Below are 24,551 nucleotides of genomic sequence, written 5' to 3'. Positions count from 1 at the left end.
AAAAACAAATAATCAATTTTTTTAGATAAAAGTAGAGCGAAATTAAAACTAAAAGAAAAAAACATAAATTGTTCTATATATAGGCTAAGGACTAGCTTTCATATCCCAAAGCCCCATTCTTTAAAATAAAGTTTAACTGCAAACAACAAACCCAACAAGGTCACAATTGCAATATTTTTTTTTTACCGATTATTAATGAAAATGTATGAGCTTAAAGTTTCACTGCTTAACGCAAACACGCCTATACGAGCCCTTTTAGTCTCTAACCATGGGATAGAGAAAAATATTATTTTTTTTATCACATACATCTAACATTTTATCATGAGCATTCACACTTAGGATATAGAGATGAGTTTTAAAGCATTTGAGAATGAAAGGCTTCGTTTATATATATTTACTTCGAGCAGCAAGAACTTATCCGAATAAAAAATGTGAAAATGTGGAAAACACTCTCAAAACGTCAAGCGATCTTTCTGAAAATCATAAAGTCTGATTCAGCACATCAGTGAACCATTTTGTAGAGGTTTCAAGCTTCTATATACAAAAGTGTGGAAATTTCAACTTTTTGTCAAGAAAAAGTTCAAGGAAAGATGTTGGTTTTTTCCAAGGGTGATCGTATCGAAAGGGCGATCCTAGAAGATCGGAAGAGGGCTTATTTGATCTGAAATCAAAAGCTATATGCCCTTTATAAGCACCAAAATTATTCAAGGGCAACTAGTCCCCCTCCCATATCCCTTTTATCCCCAAAGTTATCCGATCAAATTTTTAACATAGCCACTTGGTTCAATACAGTTGAAAGGTCCAATAACTATGCCTTTGGAACGACATGACCTCCCATAGTCCCAGGGGAAAGGAATGTAAGTTACACAACTCACATATGGTATTTATAATTGGGGATATACGGATTTTTTTTGTGGGGAGAGGGGTATTTTCAATTTTCCAGGAAAAAAATTTTCTGTGAAGAGTAAAGTTTCCGGGGAAATTTACAACGGGGGGGGGAGAGGGGATTTCCTGGCATGATTAAAAGAAACGGTCAGAAATCAGATAAAAGCAAGTTTTTTTCACTGAAAATAAAGAACAGCATTTAAACTTAAAACAAGCGGAGATTATACTGAATTTGATGGGGACTGCCCCTTCATCAACTCGCTATTTACGCTAAAGCTTGGCTTCTTACCACATTTTTTCAATGGCTTTTTCAAGACTGTTCAAACACAAGAGTCTTTGAATTTGATGCATTTTAATAAACTTTCAGACTTACAGCAAAAAATGAGGCTTGAGGAAGGAGGCAGCCCACCTCATATTGGAATAATTTCTATTCGTTTTGAGTTTTAATTTTGATCCTTACTTTTAATTGAAAAAACTTATTTTCTTTTTATCTAATTGCCAATGAGATCCATTTTGATCGATCTCTGCTTACACAGCTATACAACGCTTATACTACAAGCTGTAATAGTTCTTCATCTACGAGCTGCAGCTCCTTTCTGGAGGATTATGACGGCAACTGAGAAAAACTGACACGTAAAGCCTATTTTACAGTCATGCTCAGTTTCCTTTTCGTCTTCGATTGTGGTGAAGCAGTAGATGAAGTGCAAGATTGCGAAGTTTTGCTCAGCTATTGAAAAGAGAACTTTCTCAGCTGTTGAAAGGAGACAAGAGGAACTTTTAGAGAGGGGTGAAGTCGAAGATAGATCCTAGTTCAGCTCAATGAGTGAAGATGGGGAGGATGACTTAATTCATTTTGGGGTTTCTGTAAGGATTTAAATCGTCTGAGAGAGGAAATTATTCCAAGGGGAGGAATTGGTGGATATTATATTAAGTGACAGAGGTCTTACGGGCATAAAGAAGCTGGGAAAATTTGTGGGTACAGGTATGTTAAGGGAATATCTTTTTTATAGTCCTTATGTTGTTATATTTTGTATTAACCATGGCCAATAAGGCTTTGTTGTTGAGAAATTCATATGATGCAACATTTCCAATAATTTATTTTTCGTCCTTTTTATACTCTATTTTCTTAATTTTTTTAAATTTACCGGCAATAATTCAAAAATAATAATAACTACTATTACCAGGTCAAGTGGCTCTGTTAAAGAAATAAAGTTAAACTATGAAGTTGAAATAATTAAATTAATAAATTAACAAATTAAAGTAAAATTGATAAAGTTAGACTAATAATTAACTTTATTAAACAAACAAAAAAGTCGCATGGATTTGCAAGGTTTCCAATCATACAAGGCGGAAATTTTAATAATACAGAGATTTAGCTAGCACTAATGTGAGCCAATCAGATTTTTTATAAAATTTTCTAATTGGTTGAAAAATTATATGGAAAATTCTGATTGCCTTAAATTAGTGCTAGATTGAGATTGAATCTCATTGTAAAGGGACTTTGAACAAAATAAAAAAGTTGCATCAATCTGCGAGATTTTCATTCATACAAGACAAAAAATTATACAAGCTTGATAAAGCTATACACGATTATCAAAAGGCAGGCACAAATCCTATTAATGCAGCTATCATTATAGTTTAGCAAGTTTTCATTTGAGAGCTTACCGAAAAAACACCAAATGAATCAGCTGATTGAGAGCCTTGCTTTCTTATTTCATAATAAGAAGAAAAAAAATACAATTTCAAATTTTGCATTTTGCAATTCAGCTTTAGATACTATTCAAAAAACCTCTCCTTTATAAAATTAATTGTGGTCTTTTCTTATTATTTGGAGTAAAATTTTTAAATAAGAGAACACGGGAAACTAAGGTTTCCTGAGTTTGTTAGTTGATCGTAAGTTCAGAAACTGGTAAAACAGTCTTTGAGCCTATAGAAGCGGTTTTAGAAAGACGGTAGAGTATTTAGACAATAGTTATATATCAGATAGTTAGTTAGAATCAGAAAAGATAGAAGCAAGCTGACTACTTTTTAATATAAACTACATTTTTATGGCTGTAAAATAAAAGAAAAATAATGTAATTTTCGAGTATTTCTATTATGAAATAAACAATACACAAAATTTTTCTAAAATTAGTTAAAAAATTTAAAAGTTTTTCTTTTTTAATCTAAAACTTAGCATCGTTAATTACAATAAAAAGGTTAATGTACATCAATTAAAATACAGAGAAATAGATCAGGAACTACAAGTGCCAAAGTAGTATCACTAACATATGCTAGAAATAATTGAACAAAAAGCTTATATTAAGGGAAACTTATTAAAGCATTACTACAAAGCTCTAGGTCTTTTAAAAGTGTAATCATTTCAAATCAAAACAACTCCTTAGCTCAGGCCACCTAGCTGTTGTTGCAGCTAGAAAGTATATGATATATCCCTCCTTTTTCAAAAGAAACTGGGATATTTTTTGGGAATATGACGGCTATTTTCGAAGACTATTCTGACTACACTAGTGAGATCTGAGAACATAGAAGGTCTTGTTAACTGTATTTTTTTTTTTTTTTTTTTTTTTTTAGGATGAGTGGCAGTGTGTTTGTGAGAAGACTTTTTTTCTTGCACTATTTGGTGTCTGAAGCCGGGCAACTCTTTTGGAGTTCTTCTTCTTTCGGGCTCTTTTTGCCTTCTTCTTCTTTTGGGCTCTTTTTGCCTTCTTCTTTTTTTTCTATATCTTTCTTTTCATTGTCTTCCTCTTCTTCTTCTTTTAGGGTCTTTTTGCCTTCTTTTTTTTCTCTTGCTTTTCGTTTTGCCTTAATTTCAACTGAACAGTTTTAGCTACTCCTTTCAAAATGTTTAGTCCTTTAAAAGCTAAACCTCTGAATACTGTCATTGGTGTATGTTTTTGTTTATATATATAAAATCCACATTATAATAGTAAAGAATACCTTACCATTACTGACACCGCAATTAATAAAGTAGAATTCATTTTTAGTATTAGCGTTTATTCCAAAATAGAACGTATCTCAAAGCGGGTTATACAGCATCCATTGGCTCCTGACAGTGTAGGACACATTTTTGAATTGACATTCCTTCCAAAATGGGATTAATTTACTTCAAAGGATTTAGCTATTATGTCAATTAATAATATGGAATATATATTAAGCATATCTATTCTTTCGAAAGTAGATCTAAGTCATCTAAGGAGTTTAAACTTTGATTTTATAGACTATTCAGCGATATTATTTAGTACAACAAGGATTCCTGTCAGAGTTGAGGCAAAAGGGATAACTCATTGTCACCATAATGTTTATTATACTGTTATTTGTTTGTGCTTTTGTATGTTCAAATGTATGTTATATAATGTTATAAAAATAACATTATTGTCACCATAATGCTTAGCATCTGATATACATTTTATTCTTTCAAATATGCTTCTATTTGATGAATTATGTTTTTGATCAGTACTGAACATTTGTTCAAGTAAACCAGACTTTCTTTGGGTCTGATTTCTTGAAGGTTTTACATATTTATATTACTATAAAAAATTAGCGCCTGTGTTTTAGATCCCATTTTTGGATAATTTAGGACGCGAACTTAAAATAAAGAGAGTTTAGTTGAGAACATCCAAAAGAACTAATAACATTTTATAACATTATAATGCCATATTGTTATTTTTCAAGGGTTACTCATTGATATATCAGGACTGACGACAATAGATGGTATATCTACTTTCGTTTTTGGATGTCAGTATTATCAACAATACCTATTTTCTGGCCTTAGCAAATAACATTGTCGTTGTATGATAACAAAGAACAATACTGATGTTCAACGAGCAAGAATTTTTTTTTTTTTGAAACTTTAGTGGCGGAAGCAAGAATACCTTATCCTTTAGCCATAACAAATGGAATCGCTCCGTATAGTGCCATAGGACTCCAAAGTTTATACTTGAAAACATCAAGATTCTACAGGCAGTATGGGTCTCCATTCCCAAAAAATGAATTATGAAAAAAACAAAAACAAAAATACAACTAAGATGCATGATTAAATCATACAATATTGCTTTATACACAAGATTAGCCAAAGGGCCTTTCAGATGACACGCATTAAAAAAAAGGCCATAATGCACTCTTTCGTGTGGATCAGAAAAATATTTAACCATCCTTCTCCTAAATATAAAGTTATAAGTTTCCTTGCACATCTCCCCCCCCCCATGAAAATTTTTCCTAAAGTTTTAAGCAGATCCCTCGGCTGTGACACAACACAGGCTAGACACAACTCTCATGACTCTCAGAAACCGACTGGACTCTGACTGGAAAGGTATTCTGGAGAATTATTGGCCTCGACTTCCCATTGTATAACCTGAAGTGATAAACTAAATGTTACGGATATTTACCCATTATTTAAATCCAGATTTAATGATAATGCTTAAAAATATATGCATAGTGTAAAATGAAAAAAAGGAAAACATAGAGATAGTAAGTTTAAACGGTAAAAAGGAAAGAATAAATTAAATGTATAATTCTCTTGCACATTTTTGGAGTGTCTATACATATATAAAAAAAGAAAAAAAAGATAAGTGAGCCTTACAATGTAGATTGTAAGAGCTATGTAGTTCTTTTCAAGGGCAGAAATTTAGATTTTTTAGAATTTACAAGAGGGTTTGTTTATCCCAAAGAAGGATCATTCTTTCACAGGCAACTTGTTTATATTTGTTATTATTTTCTTTTATTAAGACTTTTTTTTATTCCCTCAGGTTTTAAATTAGTTGTTGGAGGGGTATAAGTAGTGGAGCAGAAAATTAGAATGTTTGCTGCTAGGTAGTTTCTTTCAAGAGCTAAGTAATATTTTATGCTTTTTTATTTTGTTTGTGGGTATTTGTATTTAAACTTATAAAAATATTTATTAAATGTTACTGTTGAAAAGAATCATTGTAAACTAAAGAAACTTTTGGAGAACAATTTGATTACTTCCATATAAATGAAGCCATTCCGTGCCAAATTGCAAGACAAGCTATGATCTTTTTTGGTAATTGGTGTAAATAATAAACAAAATAAGTACAAAATTTATTTTCTTATCCTAGTCTTAAACAACCAAACTCACCTTTTTTTTAATATAATAGAGTATATTGTTTTTAATCATGCAACTTTTCCTGTATTTTTTCCTTTCACTTTGCTTGATGTTTATCGTTTACCCCTAAAGAGAGGAGCGTTAAAACAATGTATATAATCATAGTCTATTTTCAGTAAAGGATAAATTGCTTTAAACCATACGGGCGTTCAAGAAGATGGTTTTCTGTGAAAATTCAGTTGTTTTTAAGTGGCCTATTATTTATGGTACAATTTCTGTTCGTTTTATTTAGATTTTTAATCCATATTAAATTCAGTTGGTTTCAATATATATGTTAACTTCTTGTTGTCTAAGTTTTATTGCTAAACTTAAGCATGTCTTTTTTTATAATAAATCTTTTAGAATGTTAATAAATGGCACTTTTATAATTTAATATAATTTTAATAATAATTTTAAGCTTCTAATTTTAATAAATCTTTTTCTTATAATTTTTATAATAGTTTTTTATATTTAATTTATTATTATAATAATAAAGTAAGCAAATTTACAAGCAACAAAAAGTGATATAACACTTCCTGGACTTACAGTGTGTCTCTCAAAGCCAGTGAATCAGCATGTTCAGGAATTCCATACACAGGTTAGAGCCAGGAAAGCTCAAATTGACGCCAAACGAAGAAGGTCCATATGGCTTTTATAATCTTCTTCCCACATTCCTGGCTCTGTTTCTTTCTCTCTCTCTCTCTCTCTCTCTCTCTCTCTCTCTCTGGTCAATAACGTAAAAATAAATAAAAAATACCAAATTTTAGAGTTCATGAGGCATGGTTTCAGTAAAATAACATTTAGAAAGAATCAAACCATGTTTAATCATTAATTTTTTTTTTTTAGCTTTTTTTCCCTTCCAAATCAAAGTGGCAAGCCCCCAAAATTTTTTCACCTACTAGCTTCCTAATTTATGACTACACTATAGCTTCCTAATTTAGATTTGCCAAATTAAAAGGTATTTGAACTGGCTTTTGGGGGAAGTGAGCTCCCTCACCTATAGTAAATTCCTATGCATTGTAACTAGATCAATGTGCAAGCAAACTTTATTTCTTGTAATAAAAGGGCAAGTCTTGAAAGAATTTTTAGATTTCATCAGGGTATAATTTAGAGTTTTTTAAAAGTAAAAAACATGTCCCCCCCCCCCTCCAGTAAATTCTTGCGCATTTGTTACTAACTAAATGTGAAAGCCCTTTTTTTTCCTTTTTCTACTCACTTACACCACTTACAGCTTTTAATGAAATTTTTTAAGGATTGTGATTTCCTGGGCTTAAAAAAGTTAATGCACCTTCATCTGGAGTTTCATCAATTTAATTAGCTGTCTTGTTTATCAATTTGTCAATATTGTACCTAGGGTAATCCCTCAGCAATTGGACAGTGCCTGATTTTGGACAACCATTTAAGAAAAGGAATAAAAAATAAAATGAGTAAATTAGGTTTACAGTTGTTTCAGAGTAAAATAATATTAGTAGTTCTTTTTTACATTTAAACCTTAGAAATGTTACCCTAACAGCCATATAAATATATATATAAATTGCAATATCCAGCCACATTCCTCACATCATATATATGCTATTTTTCTTTTATTTATAGAAATAGGGAATACAATTAAAAAGAGACTTGTAACACCTTGATGACTTTGATTAACTAAGCACTGGCTCATAAGAGAAGAACATTCCATTATTTTCAATGTCATTCAGACTGTCTTCAATAGATTTGCTAACAAATCTAGCTCCTCTCCTTAAGATATAGATTCTGATTCAGGTGACCGTGACTGTTTCAGACCTCCTGCCCTCCCCCAAACAAGAGTCTTGGATATGGCCCTAAGGATTATATATCAATTTCTACCTCCACCCTCCCATTGTCTCTCCCTTAGAGCTAATTTTGTATATCTGAGGATTCTTTCAAAATAATTGCTGAAACATAATGGCTGTTAAACTAGAATAAGAATTTCTCTGGAAAATAATTAATAAATAACAACAAATAAACACATAGCTGTGATATTTCTTTTGGTAAGAAATATAAATTTGATATTTTTGCTGATAGGAACTTGTTTCAATGTTTTGGTTACTATTGAGTCAAGTTGCTCCTTACATGGAGTTTGTTACCATAAAATGTTTGATTGTGCTTGCACAAACACTCCCATTGTTATAACATGTGAAATTTTATTTTTATTTTAAAAGCAATACCAATTTAAATTTGTTTTATCTATTCTATCTTTTGATTACATTAGGTTTGTATTAGTGCTATTTGTTTTACAATCCCATGTCATTTGGAAGGTTCATGAATTAATTTGCACCCATGAGGCTGGGGCAGTATTTGATGCTGGTGGCTTACAGAGTGTTTTAATGTTCATCAGAACTCCTGGAAATCAAAATTCATAAGGATACCTTACATTCAGCTATGGTAGTTGTATCTAAATTATGTACCAAGGTAGAGCCTATAGATTCTTTGATCCTGCCTTGTGTGGAATCTTTGTCATCCTTACTAAGACATGATGATAACTTGGTAAGTTTTTTTTTTAATTACTAATGCAATTCATTTTGAAACCTGGAGACAGGAAAAAGAAGACTTGCAGGGTTGCCATATTATAAAAACTAATTCTTGAATAATGAAATTGTTGAAGTTTTGGTAAAATTCTAGTTAATTGACTTCTTGCTATCTCAGAAAGGGTTTAGGTTAGGAAAATGAAACTTTCAGGAATGAATCTACAGACTAAAGTATGTCCCGGAAAGGTATTTTGAAGCTACTATCTCTACTCCTCTCTCTAGAGGGCCTTGACCTTTGATGACCTTTAAAAACATCTATGTTATAAAAGTGAAACCTTGCAAAATAGATCTTCTGCTTAATTGAAGTACAACAAAATTGTTTTCAGCTTCATAACTTTGCTCAATTTCATTTTATCAGGTTTTAAAGATATTCAAATACATTTCCTAAATTTTGAAAAAAAAGCATTGATATTGCTCAAAATTCTACTCAAATAACAGGAATTGCATTTTCAGAACTAAAGGCAGGGAAAAGCAACTAGTAAACTGAAAATTAAGGTAGAATGTTGTTTTGTCAAAATTTCAATATGTATAGACCTGTTATGTAGGCAAATTTCAGGGCCCTCAAGAGAGAGGAGTGGAGGTGGGTACTTTAAAATTCCTTCCTGGGACATTCTTTAACCTCTACACCCATCCCTGAAAGTTTTGTTTTCCTAACCTAAACCCTTTCCAAGATAGTAAGAAGTCAATTAACTTGAATTTTACCAAAGTTTTTAATTGGGCAACTGCCCTGTTGCAACACCATAGTAATCACATAGGCTATAGCTGGCATGTTTGATATTACAGCAATTAAACAAAAATTTAAAAAGCCTCTTCTTTGATTAATAATATAGGATCAAATTTGACCAAAATGTAAGCTGTAATGCACAAAAATCTGTATTATACAGAGGAGAGGGGATATAGGGTAAACCGACCGGTTGTCGGTCACAGACTAAATCCCGGGCAGAATCTTTGATTGTATTGCAACATGCCCAATACTCGGTCTCTCGAGCACCCGATCTCAGTCAGACTTGCTTTTTCTGAGTCACTTCCGAAAAACCTGTTTAGATATTCTTTGCTGAGATCTATGAATCAGGCTCTTTGTCTGGTTATTAGACATTTTAATGTCTTGAAATTTGTTATTTTAAATTGGATTTTCAGAGAGAAAATAGTGGATCCAGGATTTTCTTTGGGGAGGGCATAATAGGTTGCTTAGATAAACTTGCAAACAAAAAAATGCCCGCAAAATAAAGGGAACCTCAACAATTATGCGTTGTAGGGTAGAGGAAATGGTCTAAAGTATTAAAGAGTTTGGCCTTTATTTTAATGTTTTAAGATGAACAGAGGAGGTGATATGTTGTATAATGCGGAGCTTTAATTAGATGAAAATAGGCAGTAAAGTGGCCATCATTTCTCACAAAAACTTAAATTAATAAATTTTGCGCTTCTCATGCATTTATTTTCTATTATACAAATTTCCTACAACTATTCCCTTTTATTTAAATTCAAGGGAGGGCACCTAGGCCTCCTCCCACGCTCATTTTTTCCCAAATTCACCGCATCAAAATTCTGAGATAGCCATTTTATCCAACTTAGTCGAAAAACCTAATAACTATGTCTTTGAGGACGACTTACTCCCCCATAGTCCCCGTGGGAGGGACTGTAAGTTAAAAACTTTGACCAGTGTTTACATGTAGTAATGGTTTTTGGGAAGTGTATTGACGCTTTCAGGTGAATTTTTTGGTTGGGGGAGGTTGAGGGATTGTGGGGAAAAGTTTCCATGGGGGAAGAGAATTTCCATGAAGGGGGCGCAGAATTTTCCAGCATTAAAAAAATATGAAAAACTTTTCAACTGAAAGTAATGAGGAGCATTAAAACTTAAAACGAACAGAAGTTATTACGCATATGAGGGGTTCACTTCCTTCTAATACCTCGCTCTTTACGCTAAAGTATTTTTAGTATTTTCAACTATTTATTCTACGGTCTTTGTGATTCAGGGGCCATTCTTAAGGAATTGGGACACAATATAAGCTTTAATATGAAGAGCGAGGTATTCACGAGGGGGCGAACCCCCTCATATAAGTAGTAAAAACATACGAATATAAGAAGTTTGTTACGTAAGTTAATTCGTAAGTTACAAAAACATTCGTAAATAATTAAAAGTTCTAGTTGCCTTTTTAAGTAGCCGCAAATTGGAGGGTAACTAGGCCTCCTCTGCTCCTTTTTCTCTAAAATTGTCCGATAAAACTATGAGAAAAACATTTAGCCCAAAAAAAAAATTATATGCAAATTTCGTTTTAATTATTCCAGTGTGGAGAGCCAAAATCAAAACATGCTTTAATTCAAAAACGTTCAGAAATTAAATAAATAAAAAACAAGTTTTTTTAACTAAAAGTAAGGAGCGACATTAAAACTTAAAACGGACAGAAATTACTCCGTATATGAAAGGGGCTGTTCTCTCTTCAACACCCCGCTCTTTACGCTAAAGTTTTTTAATGTTTTAAAAAATGGAGTGGAGAGAAAGCGTCAAACTTTAGCGTAAAGAGCAGGATATTGAAGAGAGAACAGCCCCTTTCATATATGGAGTAATTTCTGTTCGTTTTAAGTTTTAATGTCGCTCCTTACTTTCAGTCAAAAAAAATGTTTTTTTATTTAATATATCTTAAAACCATATAACAAATGTATCTTCACAAATTTAGGAAACATCCATTGCGCTAATTCAGCCACATCAAGGAGTTCTCACCACCTGCCAATGATCTATCTTGAAGATGCAATTAAAGAGATTCAAACGAGAAATAAAACCTAGTAAGAGCTGGCTCGACAACTTATGGTTGATAGTATATCTTCCAACTTAAAAAGAACAGAAAATATTCTGTATATGAAAGGGATTGTCCCTCCCTCAACGCCCTGCTTTTTACGGTAGAACTTCGTATAAGAGTTCTAGCAAATTCCCTTGGTGTTAAACTTCTCCTGAAAATTTCACCCCCTAGAAACTTCCCTCTCATTGGAAATTCTCCCCGTAAAAAAATTTTACTAGCAGAAAATCTCCCCCACTCATAAAAAATAAAGGTATACTTCCCTATAAAAGACTACGTAAGCAACAGACAAAATGTATAACTTAGACATATTCTCCGGAGGATCGTGGTGTTACGGCAAAACTTCGTGTAAGAATTCTAGCAAATTCCCCTGGTGTAAAATTTATCATGAGAAATTTACCCCCTAGTAACTTACCTGCCATAGGAAATTCTCCTCGTAAAAAATTTCACTAGCAGAAAATACTCCCGCATTCAAAAAACGTATGTATACTTCCCTATCATAGGCTGCGTAAGCAACGGGCAAGTTTAATAACTTAGACCTATTCCCAGAAGGATCGTGGTATCTCGAAAGGTATAATTGTTCGGCCTTTCAACTATTCTGAACAAAATAATACTTCTACTACTAACAAATTACCGCAGCACCAAGCCCTCTGAGGCCAACACGGCTAAGCTCAGTCCTTCCAATCCAATATATTCAAAACAATCTTTGCACTCTCCCAGAAAATTCCCATTTCATTTAAAGCTTTCTTTATGAAATCCTCCCACCCCAACCGTGGATGACCAGCTTTCTGCTTAGCCCTAGACCGTTGGTCAAAAAGGACAATTGTCGGTAATCTGTCATCCTTCTTCCGCAAAGCATGCCCTAGCCATCTTAACCTTTCTCTCATTAGAGCCATAGAAAGCAGGATGCTATCTCAAAATTTTGATTGGACCATTCTGATAAAAGAATTCTAGATGTGGATTCCTTCCAGATTTTTTTTACATAGGCTACGAAGCCACCTCAAAAATAGCCTACTTATATTTGAAGAAAGATCTGTTTTCACTTAAGTTAATTGCCCTATTTATTTATCTGACGGTTCAATGAGAGCTGGGATGTTTTGACATTAAAATGCACTGTTGTGAATCATCTCCCTGTCTAAGTACGAAACAATCAGATAACTAATCGTCTCGCGGGTGATATATTGAATATTTTAAACCCAACAAGGAACCAAATAATGACACATGAAGACAACAGTAGCTTGCTGTCATTTCCTTTAAGGTTAATTGAAATTCATTTGTTTAGCTGGCTACCAACTGAAAACAATCTTTTTTTAATGTTAGAGTTGACTGAGTAACTAACATAATTTTAGTGTTTGTAATTTAAACATAAATTTGAAAGGGGACTAACAAATCAATATTCAAAAGAATGTGAGGACCAACATTATAATTTAAAACGAACATATGTATATATATATATATATATATATATATATATATATATATATATATATATATATATATAGATATATATATATATATATAGATATAGATATATATATATATATATATATATATATATATATATATATATATATATATATATATATATATATATATATATATATATATATATATATATATATATATGTATATATATGGCACGTACGCAGGGGGAGCCGCAAAACATGCCCTAGCCATCTTAACCTTTCTCTCATTAGAGCCATAGAAAGCAGGATGCTATCTCAAAATTCTGATTGGACCATTCTGATAAAAGAATTCTAGATGTGGATTCCTTCCAGATTTTTTTTACATAGGCTACGAAGCCACCTCAAAAATAGCCTACTTATATTTGAAGAAAGATCTGTTTTCACTTAAGTTAATTGCCCTATTTATTTATCTGACGGTTCAATGAGAGCTGGGATGTTTTGACATTAAAATGCACTGTTGTGAATCATCTCCCTGTCTAAGTACGAAACAATCAGATAACTAATCGTCTCGCGGGTGATATATTGAATATTTTAAACCCAACAAGGAACCAAATAATGACACATGAAGACAACAGTAGCTTGCTGTCATTTCCTTTAAGGTTAATTGAAATTCATTTGTTTAGCTGGCTACCAACTGAAAACAATCTTTTTTTAATGTTAGAGTTGACTGAGTAACTAACATAATTTTAGTGTTTGTAATTTAAACATAAATTTGAAAGGGGACTAACAAATCAATATTCAAAAGAATGTGAGGACCAACATTATAATTTAAAACGAACATATGTATATATATATATATATATATATATATATATATATATATATATATATATATATATATATATATATATATTATATATATATATATATAATATATATATATATATATATATGTATATATATATATATATATATATATATATATATATATATATATATATATATATATATATATATATATATATATATATATGTATATATATGGCACGTACGCAGGGGGAGCCCTGAAATTTTGTGAAATTTTTAATTTCCCAATGGTTTCTTGGGATTTCTGGCAAAAATAGGACGTTTATTAAGAATTAGATACATTTGTGAAGCCTTTTTTGGGGGATTTTACAGCATGCAATTATCCGGTCAAGTCACTGCCCAATTATTAATCCGTTTTCTGTCTAACTTTTTACCCTCTTTGAAGTAATTAGCAATTGTACTGTTGTTGTTTTTTTGTAAAGAGAGTTTGCTTTCCACGGCAAAATAGAATTATCCTTGATACTAGGGCGTTTATCCCCCCTTTTCAGGATAAAGTACAGCTTTTATGGATCAATTTTGGAAACTATCATTTTTCATTAAAATCTACGTTTTTGCATTAGAAGAACTACCCCCTAAAATTTCCCTTTCAGTGGGATATAATAGATTAATCACTGGTTCTAAATCGCTATGAACACAACCTGAGCCTAAAACGTACTTTTGAGGCTTCAGTCTTCTTCCCCCTATCCGCTACAATACTACAAATTAAAGTTAATCTATATTTTCCGATATACGTGCTTTTTGCATTACTAAATAAAAAATTTTTACTTTATATCTGCTGTTTCGAAGGTCCTCCCCCCCAAAAAAAAATTCCTGCGTACGTTCCTGATATATATATATATATATATATATATATATATATATATATATATATATATATATATATATATATATATATATATATATATATATATATATATATAAAATCCTCCCCATATTCCCCATGAATCCCCATATTTCTTCATGAAATCCTCCCACCCCAACCGCGGATGACCAGCTTTCTGTTTAGCCCTAGACGGTCAGCCAAAAAGGACTGTATTTGGTAATAATTTATCCTTTTTCCGCAAAGTGTGCCCTAGCCATCTTAACCTTTCTCTCATTACAGCCATAGAAAGCAGGATGCTATCTCAAATTTTGGATTGGAACATTCTGATAAAAAAATTCGAGCTGTTAATTCCTTCCATATTTTTTTTGCATAGGCTACGATTCCAACTCAAACATAGACTACTCTTGTAGCATACTTATATTTGAAGAAAGATCTGTTTTCACTTAAGTTGTGATCCTTTTTAAGATCATGAGGGATCCCAACGTGCGACAAATATTTTCGGGAAATCGGAAAATCCGATATATATATATATATATATATATATATATATATATATATATGTTTGACACCCTTTTAGCTCTACAGTTGTAGCATTTTTATATTATTGTTCTCTGTATTCTTGGTATATCTATGAATCAATGTTTGTAGAATAAAAAAAAATGATTAGAAGTAATATATATATATATATATATATATATATATATATATATATATATATTTCTTTTCATTTTTACAAGTTAGAAAAACATTTCAGGAGAAAATACAGAAGACCAAATCCAGGAATCCAAAAACACAAAAACACGTTTAAAGTATAAAACGTGTGAGATCCAACGTTTAATGTATAAAAAATTTTATGGTCAGGGGAAGTGGGATACGTGAGAGGATGTTTCTATGGGTGAATTTACCACAGGGAAGAGCATTTTCATGAAGAGGTGCTGGATTTTACAGCATTATTTAAAAAAAATAACATTTTTGGTTACTTTTTAAGTAACCAAAAAAAAAAATCGGAGGGAATCTAGGCCACCTCCCCCACCCTTCTTGATCAAAATCGTCTGATCAAAAGTTTGAAAAAACAAATTAGCCACAAAAACAAGAGCTAAGAGCCCATATAGCACTTGTGACGAGGCAAGAAGAGCTAAGAGCCAAGAGCTGATATGGTCAGAGGTCTAAAAAATTCTAAGGATCAATAGATTGATTTAAAAGGAAAATCAGAGACTTAATGCCGGTCAGGATTTAAAATGAGAGCTCTGAGTCACGAGGTCCTTCTAAACATCAAAATTCATTAAGATCCGATCACCCACTCATAAGTTATAAATACTTCATTTTTTTCTAATTTTTCCTCTCCCTTTAGCCCCCAGATAGTCGAACTTGGGAAAACGACTTTATCAAGTTAAGTCGTGCAGCTCCCTGACACGCCTATCAATTTTCATCGTCCTAGCACGTCCAGAGTCATCAAACTCGCCAAATCACTGAACCCTTCCCCCCAACTCCCCCAAAGAGAGCGAATCCAGTACGGTTACATCAATCACGTATCAAGGACATTTGCTTATTCTATCCACCAAGCTTTATCCCGATTCCTCCACTCCAAGCGTTTCCCAAGATTTCCCCCTCCAACTCCCCCCAATGTCAACTGATCTGGTCGGGATTTGAAATAAGAGCTCTGAGACATAAATTCCTTCTAGATATCAAATTTCATTAAGATCCGGTCACCCGTTCTTAAGTTAAAAATACCTCAATTTTTTTAATTTTTCCAAATTAACACTCCCCCCCCCAGCTCCTCCAAAGAGAACGGATCCGTTCCAATTATGTCAATTACGTATCTAGAACTTAAGCTTACTCTTCCCATCAAGTTTCATCCCGATCTCTCCACTCTAAGCGTTTTCCACAGATTTCTGTTTCCCTCATCCAACCCCCTATGTCCCCGGATCCAATTCGAGTCGAAAATGGAGCATCTGAAACATACAATTCTTCTATATATATAAAGTTTCATTAAGATCCGATCACCTATTCATAAGATAAAAATACCCAAATTTTAACGTTTTCCAAGAATTCCAGTTTCCCCCTCCAACTCCCCCCAATGTCACTGGATCTGGTCGGAATTTAAATTTAGAGCTTTAATCAAAACCTGCATTAATTCAAATGTGTATAGAAATTAAATTAAAAAAAAGTTTTTTCTCTGAAAGTAAGGAAGGAGTGACATTAAAACTTAAAACTATATAACTAAACAGAATTGATTCCATATATGAAAGGGGCTATCCCCTCCTCAACGCCCCGCTCTTTACGCTAAAGTTTCCTATTGTTTTAAATAGTAGAACTGTGACAAAGAGTCAAACTTTAGTGTAAGGAGTGGGGATGTTAAGGAGGGGACAGCCCCTTTTATATACGGAATCCAGAAAGCATGATGAAGGGATTAGACCCCTCCTCCCCCAAAAAACGTTTCTCCAACACAAAGACGTATTAAAATGCATAAACGTAGTTTTTTTAAGGTTTCTTTTTGCAACCCTTCCCCCCAGCAAGTATTAAATGGTACGAAAATTAAAATAAACAAACCCAAGTTTCTTTTTAGGCTATATAGATTACACAGGGACGCAAGTTTGTTTTTCTAAAGCTCATTAACTTAGATAGCACTTCGACTGAAAATTCAATAGACTTTTAAATTATAATTTGAGATCCAATGACCTATTGGATATTGCATAGATAGATGGATAGATGTTTATATTAAAACCCCAAGGGCATCCACTAAATCACAACCTTCTCAAGGTTGTTTGTCACATTCTTGTCCTTCCGGTCTTATCTTTCTCGTCAAGGGTTCATTATAATTTAAAACGAACATAAATTAGCCTATTACGTGAGGGAGGTTGCTCCATATTGCTTTCTTTTTATGAAAAGGGTAATAGGCCTAAGCATTTCTGAAAGTGTTTAAACAATGATTCTATTTTTTGTTCGGGGGGGGGGGGGTATTTACCCCATGGCTGAAAAACCCAAACATTCAAGTTCTTAACAAAAATTCAAATAGAGAAAATTTATGTGGGAGAATATTTTCATTGGGGGGGGGGGGGGGGGGATTTTCCGACAATATTTGCTGCACGTTGGGATCCTCTGTGGTCTTAAAAAGGATCACACCTGAAGTGAAAACAGGTCTTCCTTCAAATATAAGTATGCTAAAGGAGCTGGATATTTTTTAGGTGGAATCGTAGCCTATGCAAAAAGAATTCTGGAAGAAATCCACAACTAGAATTGTTTTTATCTGAATGGTCCAATCAAAATTTTGAGATAGCATCCTGCTTTCTATGGCTCTAATGAGAGAAAGGTTAAGATGGCTAGGGCACGCTTTGCGGAAGAAGGATGACAGATTACCCACGATTGTCCTTTTTGGCCAGCCGTCTAGGGGTAAACAGAAAGCCGGTCATCCACGGTTGGGGTGGGAGGATTTCATAAAGAAAGCTAAATGAAATGGGAATTTTCTGGGAGAGTGTAAAGAGGGAAGCTTTGAATAGATTGGGATGGAAGAGGACTGAGCTTAGCCGTGTTGGCCTCAGGCGGCTTGGTGCTGCGGTAATTTGTTTGTGGTAGAAGTATCATTTTGTTCAGAATAGTTGAAAGGCCGAACAATTATACCTTTCGAGATACCACGATCCTTCTGGGAATAGGTCTAAGTTATAAAATTTGCCCGTTGCTTACGCAGCCTATGATAGGGAAGTATACATAAATTTTTTTAGTGGGTGAGAATTTCTGAAAGTGAAATTTTTCACTGGGAGAATTTCCCATGGGAGGTAAGTTTCTAGGGGGGAGGGTAAATTACTCATGATAAATTTTACACCAGGGGAATTTGCTAGAATTCTTATACGAAGTTTTACCTTAATACCACGATCTTCCTGAGAATAGGGCTAAGTTATAAGATTTGCCCGTTGCTTACGCAGCCTATTATAGGGAAGTGTAGGCTACATACATTTTTTGAGTAGGGGAGATTTTCTACTAGTAAAATTTTTCACGGGGAGAATTTCAAATGAGAGGGACGTTTTTTAGGGGGTAAATTTTTCATGAGAAATTTAACACCAGGGGAAATTGCTAGAATTCTTATACGAAGTTTTGCTGTAAAGAGCAGGGCGATGAGGCAGGGACAATCCCTTTCATATACGGAATATTTTCTTTTCTTTTTAAGTTTTAAAAATTAAAAGGAAGATAACTTATCAACTTATCAACTATAAGTTGTCGACCCAGCTCTTACTAGGTTTTATTTCTCGTTTGAATCTCTTTAATTGCATCTTCAAGATAGATCATTGGCAGGTGATCAGAATTCCTTGATGCGCCTGAATTAGCGCAATGGATGTTTCCTAAATTTGTGTAGATATATTTGTTATATGGTTTATTATATCTTAAATTTGTTTTAAGCATCTGAAATTCACTCATGTAAGCGTCTTCACCTCAAAGCAGCCAAGTCTTCAAATGACAGCTAGATCTTTCAATCAGAACAGGGGCGGATCCAAGGAGGGCACGGGGGCGCAACCCCCCACCACCCCACCCCCATGACATGCCGTTGTATTTGTGGTTGGGACTGCTTGCTCTTGTTTGGGTCTGGACGAAAGTAATTTTACTTTGTTATTGATTTTTAATAGTTGAGTTTTTCATAATTTTTTTAATTTTAGACTGTTTTTTTTTTTCGCAAACCAGTTTGAAACAAGATTTTAGTCACTTTGTGCGGTCTTTGTTAGATTTTACTAATGTTGCATACCGCCAAAATTATTTAATTAAATTTAGATTTATCAACGGAATATGTCCGTATTACCGCAAAAGACAACTGTGAGGAGAGAATCTTCATTTCGTAATAACAAGGAGGAGAAATTCAAAATCCTAACTTCTTTAGGCTGTCAAAATGATATTTCAGGATTGTGTTGTCACAACAGGACTGAAAATCAAAATATTTACTTCTTTTTACTGTCAAAAATTTGTTTTCGAGTCTTGCTATGGCAATGAGGCAAAGAAATTGATAGGCCTATCATTACTTTTTTGGCAGTCTGTTTTGGTTTTGCTTTTTTTTGCGAAGAGGGGTGGCTTTTCCAACATAGCCTAGTTGTTTTTTAGGGGATTTATATAATAGAAAGTAAATGTATGAGAAGTACAAAAATTATTAATTTTCTTATTATTTGTTATTATTATTGTTAATATTAATTATTAATTTTGGAATATTGTGAGAAATAGTGGCCACTTTACTGTCCATTTTTACCCAATTAAAGCTCTGCATTATATGACATATCACCTCCTCTGTTCATCCTAAAACATTAAAATAAAGGCCAAAGTCTTTAGCACTTTAGACCATTTTCACTACCGACCTACGACGCATAATTGCCGAGGTTCCCTTTAAATTAGCAGGTATTTCTTTGTTTGCAAGTTTATCCGAGCAACCTATTATGCGCCCCCTCCCCCTCCAAAGAAAATCCTGGATCCACTATTTTTCTCGGAAAATCCAATTTTAAATAGCAAATTTCAAGACATGAAAATGTCTAATCAAACAGTTTGTGGTAACGAACTGTAGTAAGGAGCAACCCGGCTCAATAGAAACCAAAACTCTAAAAAATGGAATTTTGATACCAATAGCTACATCAAAAGAATCGCATTTAAATGCTGATTTTAAATATTAATGAGACAAAGAGCCTGAGTCATAGCCAAGATAACAACAGGGACTGACAGGACGAGAATATGTATTATTGCATAATAACTTTGTCACTAATTTTTTGTATCAACATTTTTATACCATCTTACTTTCAACAGATTTATTTGAACTTTATCCCTCACCTGATTTTAGATTAAATTTATGACCATTTCCACTGCCTACCATGACTCACAATTGTTGAGGCTCCCTTTAAATTGAGGGTATTTCTTTGGGTAGTACCTTTCTTTGTTTATCCAAGCAGCCTATTATGCGCCCCCCCCCCCCCGCCCAAAAAAAAATTCCTGAATCCACTATTTTTTCTCTAAAAATCCAATTTAAAATAACATATTTCTCAAATTTATCCAAAAATAATTAACCTTTTAAAAATTAATATGTATTGAGACAAAGAGCTGATGCATTGAGCAGTTTGAACGGTTTATATTATAACCGGTTGTATTAAAATAAAGGCCAAACTCCTTACCACTTTAGACCATTTCCACTACCTAGGCCTATGTATGATGCATAATTGTCAAGATTCCCTTTTAATTGCAGGTATTTCTTTGTTCGCATGTTTATCAAAGCACCTATTATGTGCCCCATCCCCCCAAGGGTTTAGGTTAGGAAAATGAAACTTTCAGGAATGAATCTACAGACTGAAGTATGTCCCGGAAAGGTATTTTGAAGCTACTATCTCTACTCCTTCTCTCTCTAGAGGGCCTTGACCTTTGATGACCTTTTAAAAACATCTATGTTATATAAGTGAAACCTTGCAAAATAGATCTTCTGCTTAATTGAAGTACAACAAAATTGTTTTCAGCTTAATAACTTTGCTCAATTCCATTTTATCAGGTTTTAAAGATATTCAAATACATTTCCTAAATTTTGAAAAAAAAGCATTGATATTGCTCAAAATTCTACTCAAATAACAGGAATTGCATTTTCAGAACTAAAGGCAGGGAAAAGCAACTAGTAAACTGAAAATTAAGGTAGAATGTTGTTTTGTCAAAATTTCAATATGTATAGACCTGTTATGTAGGCAAATTTCAGGGCCCTCAAGAGAGAGGAGTGGAGGTGGGTACTTTAAAATACCTTCCTGGGACATTCTTTAGCCTGTAGACCCATCCCTGAAAGTTTTGTTTTCCTAACCTAAACCCTTTCCGAGATAGTAAGAAGTCAATAAACTAGAATTTTACTGAAGTTTTTAATTGGGCAACTGCCCTGTTGCAACACCATAGTAATAACATATAGCTGGCATGTTTGATATTACAGCAATTAAACAAAAATTTAAAAAGCCTCTTCTTTGATTAATAATATAGGATCAAATTTGACCAAAATGTAAGCTGTAATGCACAAAAATCTGCATTATACAGAGGAGAGGGGATAGTTAGAGACATTGAAAAAACTACCCGGGATATAATTCAGCCTGTAGACACATCCCTGAAAGTTTCAATACCCTAGCCCAACAACTTGGGCTAGAATTTTATCATTTTACTTGTCAGCTAATGCACAAATATACTCAAATGTTCTCTAGCAACTGACCTCTCCTTATAACCAAATATATAGCCTAACCCTAGCCAAAACTGAAGCCTAGAGTGTACAGATGGGCTACATAGTTTCTCTTTCAACTGACTTATCAGTAAACAAGCAATAGCCTACAAACCAAAAATAAATTTCAAGGATTAAAGATATTCTCTTAGGCCAACCTGACTTGTATACATAATAATGATAGATGGTAATAAGCATACCTAAGCTATGGATGTCAGGTGATTGATTTTTATAATCTTAAGGATTGATATAGTCCAAGTAGACATATTCTAAGTTGCTTTACAGTATTTTACTGCAGTAAGCAAGTAATGCCATAGGCTACTAAAATAAAAGAAGGAAATAAGGCTACACGCAGCCAAGCCTGTTCTGACCCATCATAATTGCAGCTTAGTCAACTTTGCAACAAATTTAAATAAAATATTATATAATAACTATAGTGTCTAATGGAAAGAAGGTATTTTGTTACCGAAATTTATACCTACCAATCGACTAGGCTATTTCATTCTTTAACCAAATAGAATCCATCATTTCACTGCATGCTCGATTGATGCTGCTGTGCTAAATATAATAATTGAAGAATGTAAAACAGCCACCTATAATATTAAGATCCAAACTATCGTAGCGCTGCGTAGAGCAAATGCAGTTCTTCCACTGTGTCGGACCTATGGATCTGCTATCTACGAAGATTTTCTTTAGAAATTGAGCTTATCATATTAATATCCTTAAACGGATTCAAAATTTAGAAAATAGCCCACCAAAAAGAAAAATATTTTCGGCGATCTGTGCTCAGGTATGAAGAGTACTGAAAAATTCATAATTTGTCCCTGTTCTTGAAGTCAGAGTTTCAGTCTAGCAGAAATTCATCTAGAACAGAACTATTACCTAAGAAAATAGCAGAAGATAGAGATAAGCTAAGCTCGCTATCGTTCTTCCATGGGTACTCATAAAGTTACCACCCACGTTTATCATTTTTTGTGTAGAGGTGATGAAGCAAATTAGAGAGTGATCCTATTTGAGGACAGACTGCTTACATTTTGCAGAAACTTAATTTACCTTGTTTTTTACTTACTTTATATTACATTGCTTACTTTCTGTTACTTTGGATATGGGGTTCAGTTTCACGCAGACCTTTCAAGATATACTGATATCAAATCCTCAGGGTCTCGACAATTACGGATTTATTAAAGTTCTAAAAGACAAAACTTTAGAGACACAATTTGTTTTCAGTCTAACCCAAATACCGTTCTGGTTTGTAGTTACGTTTTGGTTATGGTGTTGCAGTAATATAATGATTAATAGTCATTTTATACTTGAATGATTATTATTTAATTTGATTTATGTTTGGGTATTGTTTAATGTAGCTCTTTGCTTTTCTTTAAAAGCTTTATTTCATGGGAAAAGTTTTTCTCTTAATTAATAATAAGTAAAGTGACGTATTATGTATTGTCGGTAGTAAATTTTCTATATTTCAGTTTTTCATCAATACATGTCATATCCCAATAATTCTAAAATTATTTACTTGCAGGCAGAAAAAACGCAAACATGCATTTAACTGTCTTTTAACTTAAAAAGTGATAAAAGCTGTGAAAAATAAATCGCTTCTTTTGCTTTTGAATACGCTCTGACTAAACAAAAAACTTTAAGTCAGCGTAAGAATCTGATCAGTTTTAAACTTCGGTGAAATGCAGTAATATATTTCTTTTAAATCTTTCAAACGTCCTAGCTGGTTACCTACTTTTAGAGAACTTATAAAAAATGCCCTAAATCCACTTTACGTTTTGGTTATATTCCAGCAGGGTTATACTATATTCCATAGGAAATACACTTAGGATCATATATTACTACGTCACAGACTGTGTAGACAGCACGATTTGAATTTGTTTGCAGATGTTTGAACATTGCCAACTATCCATTTCACAGTGGTTGCACTGATTTTCGGCGTTATTCCTAGTGCTAAAGAGTGAAGGCTGGAAAAGGGGCAGCCCCACCCACATTTAAAATGGCTTCTGTTTGTCTTAAATTTAAAACATTCTTTTGTAAATTGAATTCCTTATTAATTTCCTGATTTTGACAAGAAATCCTGTCTCGCTTTCTGTGTAAAATTTACCTCAGAAATTTCTCCTGAATCTCCTTACTGTGGATATTATTCCCATGGAAAGTCTTCAAATCACCGAAAGACACTCTTCCCACAAAAATACCCCTTCCCATAATAAAATTTTGTATATTCTGTGATAAGAAATGCTAGATGTGAACGATGGGGAAACTTTTTGACTTGAAGTTCCTTCTCCAGGGACTACGGGGGATCATGTCCTCCCCAAAGATGAAACTAATGAACCTTTTTAATATTTGAATCAAACTAATATAGCCAAATAAGGATCTTTTATTATCAAGGAGGCACACTCGTGCCTCTATAAAGAGGCGACACACGACAATGTTAAGCGATCTTCGGTTCCAGTGGTCGCAGAGGGATGGGGAGGGATGCATTTCATAGCCCGAGCTCCAACTAAGAAACCTGCAAAATTTCATCCCCCTCCAACTTTTCCTTCATGGGGAAAATCTGGCCGAAAGTTTCGACCCGTCAACCCCAGCCCCCCTTTAACGTTGTCCGATCGGGCTGAAATTCACAAGTTAAGGTCCCCTAGGGCCCAGGAGCTTATCCGCGAAATTTCAGCTCGATCCGATAACTCCTTCCCTGTTTTCCAGAAACCACGCATTAGCTATTTAATTAACGCATTTCTCTCCATAAGAGCCCATATTAATTTGAAATTTTTAAAACTTATTGAGAAGTTATATTTACACACATGCAAGTATTTAGCTCAGTCGGTAGAGCGTGGGACTTTTAGTCCTCTGGTCAAGGGTTCAAGTCCCTTACGGGCGGTTTTTTTTCACAACATCAAAAAAATTTTGATAACACCTGGACAGCTTATCATTTGAGA

General features: G+C 33.5%; 1 protein-coding gene across 4 annotated transcripts in view; it reads right to left on the bottom strand.

Moving 5' to 3' along the window:
- The window catches only part of LOC136029418 (uncharacterized), a 31,101-nt gene extending 8,935 nt beyond the window's left edge, over nt 1–22,166 (bottom strand). For 2 of the 4 annotated variants that reach the window (XR_010618030.1, XM_065707791.1), the window contains exon 1: nt 22,098–22,166. The gene's annotated coding sequence lies outside the window, so the exon portion shown is untranslated. Of the gene's footprint in view, nt 1–6,529; nt 6,606–22,097 lie in introns of those variants that run through there. The other 2 variants (XM_065707793.1, XM_065707792.1) reach the window with 2 other exon arrangements.
- Between the last annotated feature and the right edge of the window lie 2,385 nt (nt 22,167–24,551).

This window comes from Artemia franciscana, chromosome 7, assembly GCF_032884065.1.
Source record: "Artemia franciscana chromosome 7, ASM3288406v1, whole genome shotgun sequence".
Lineage (NCBI taxonomy): Eukaryota > Metazoa > Arthropoda > Branchiopoda > Anostraca > Artemiidae > Artemia > Artemia franciscana.
This window is presented reverse-complemented; position numbering and strand designations above follow the sequence as displayed.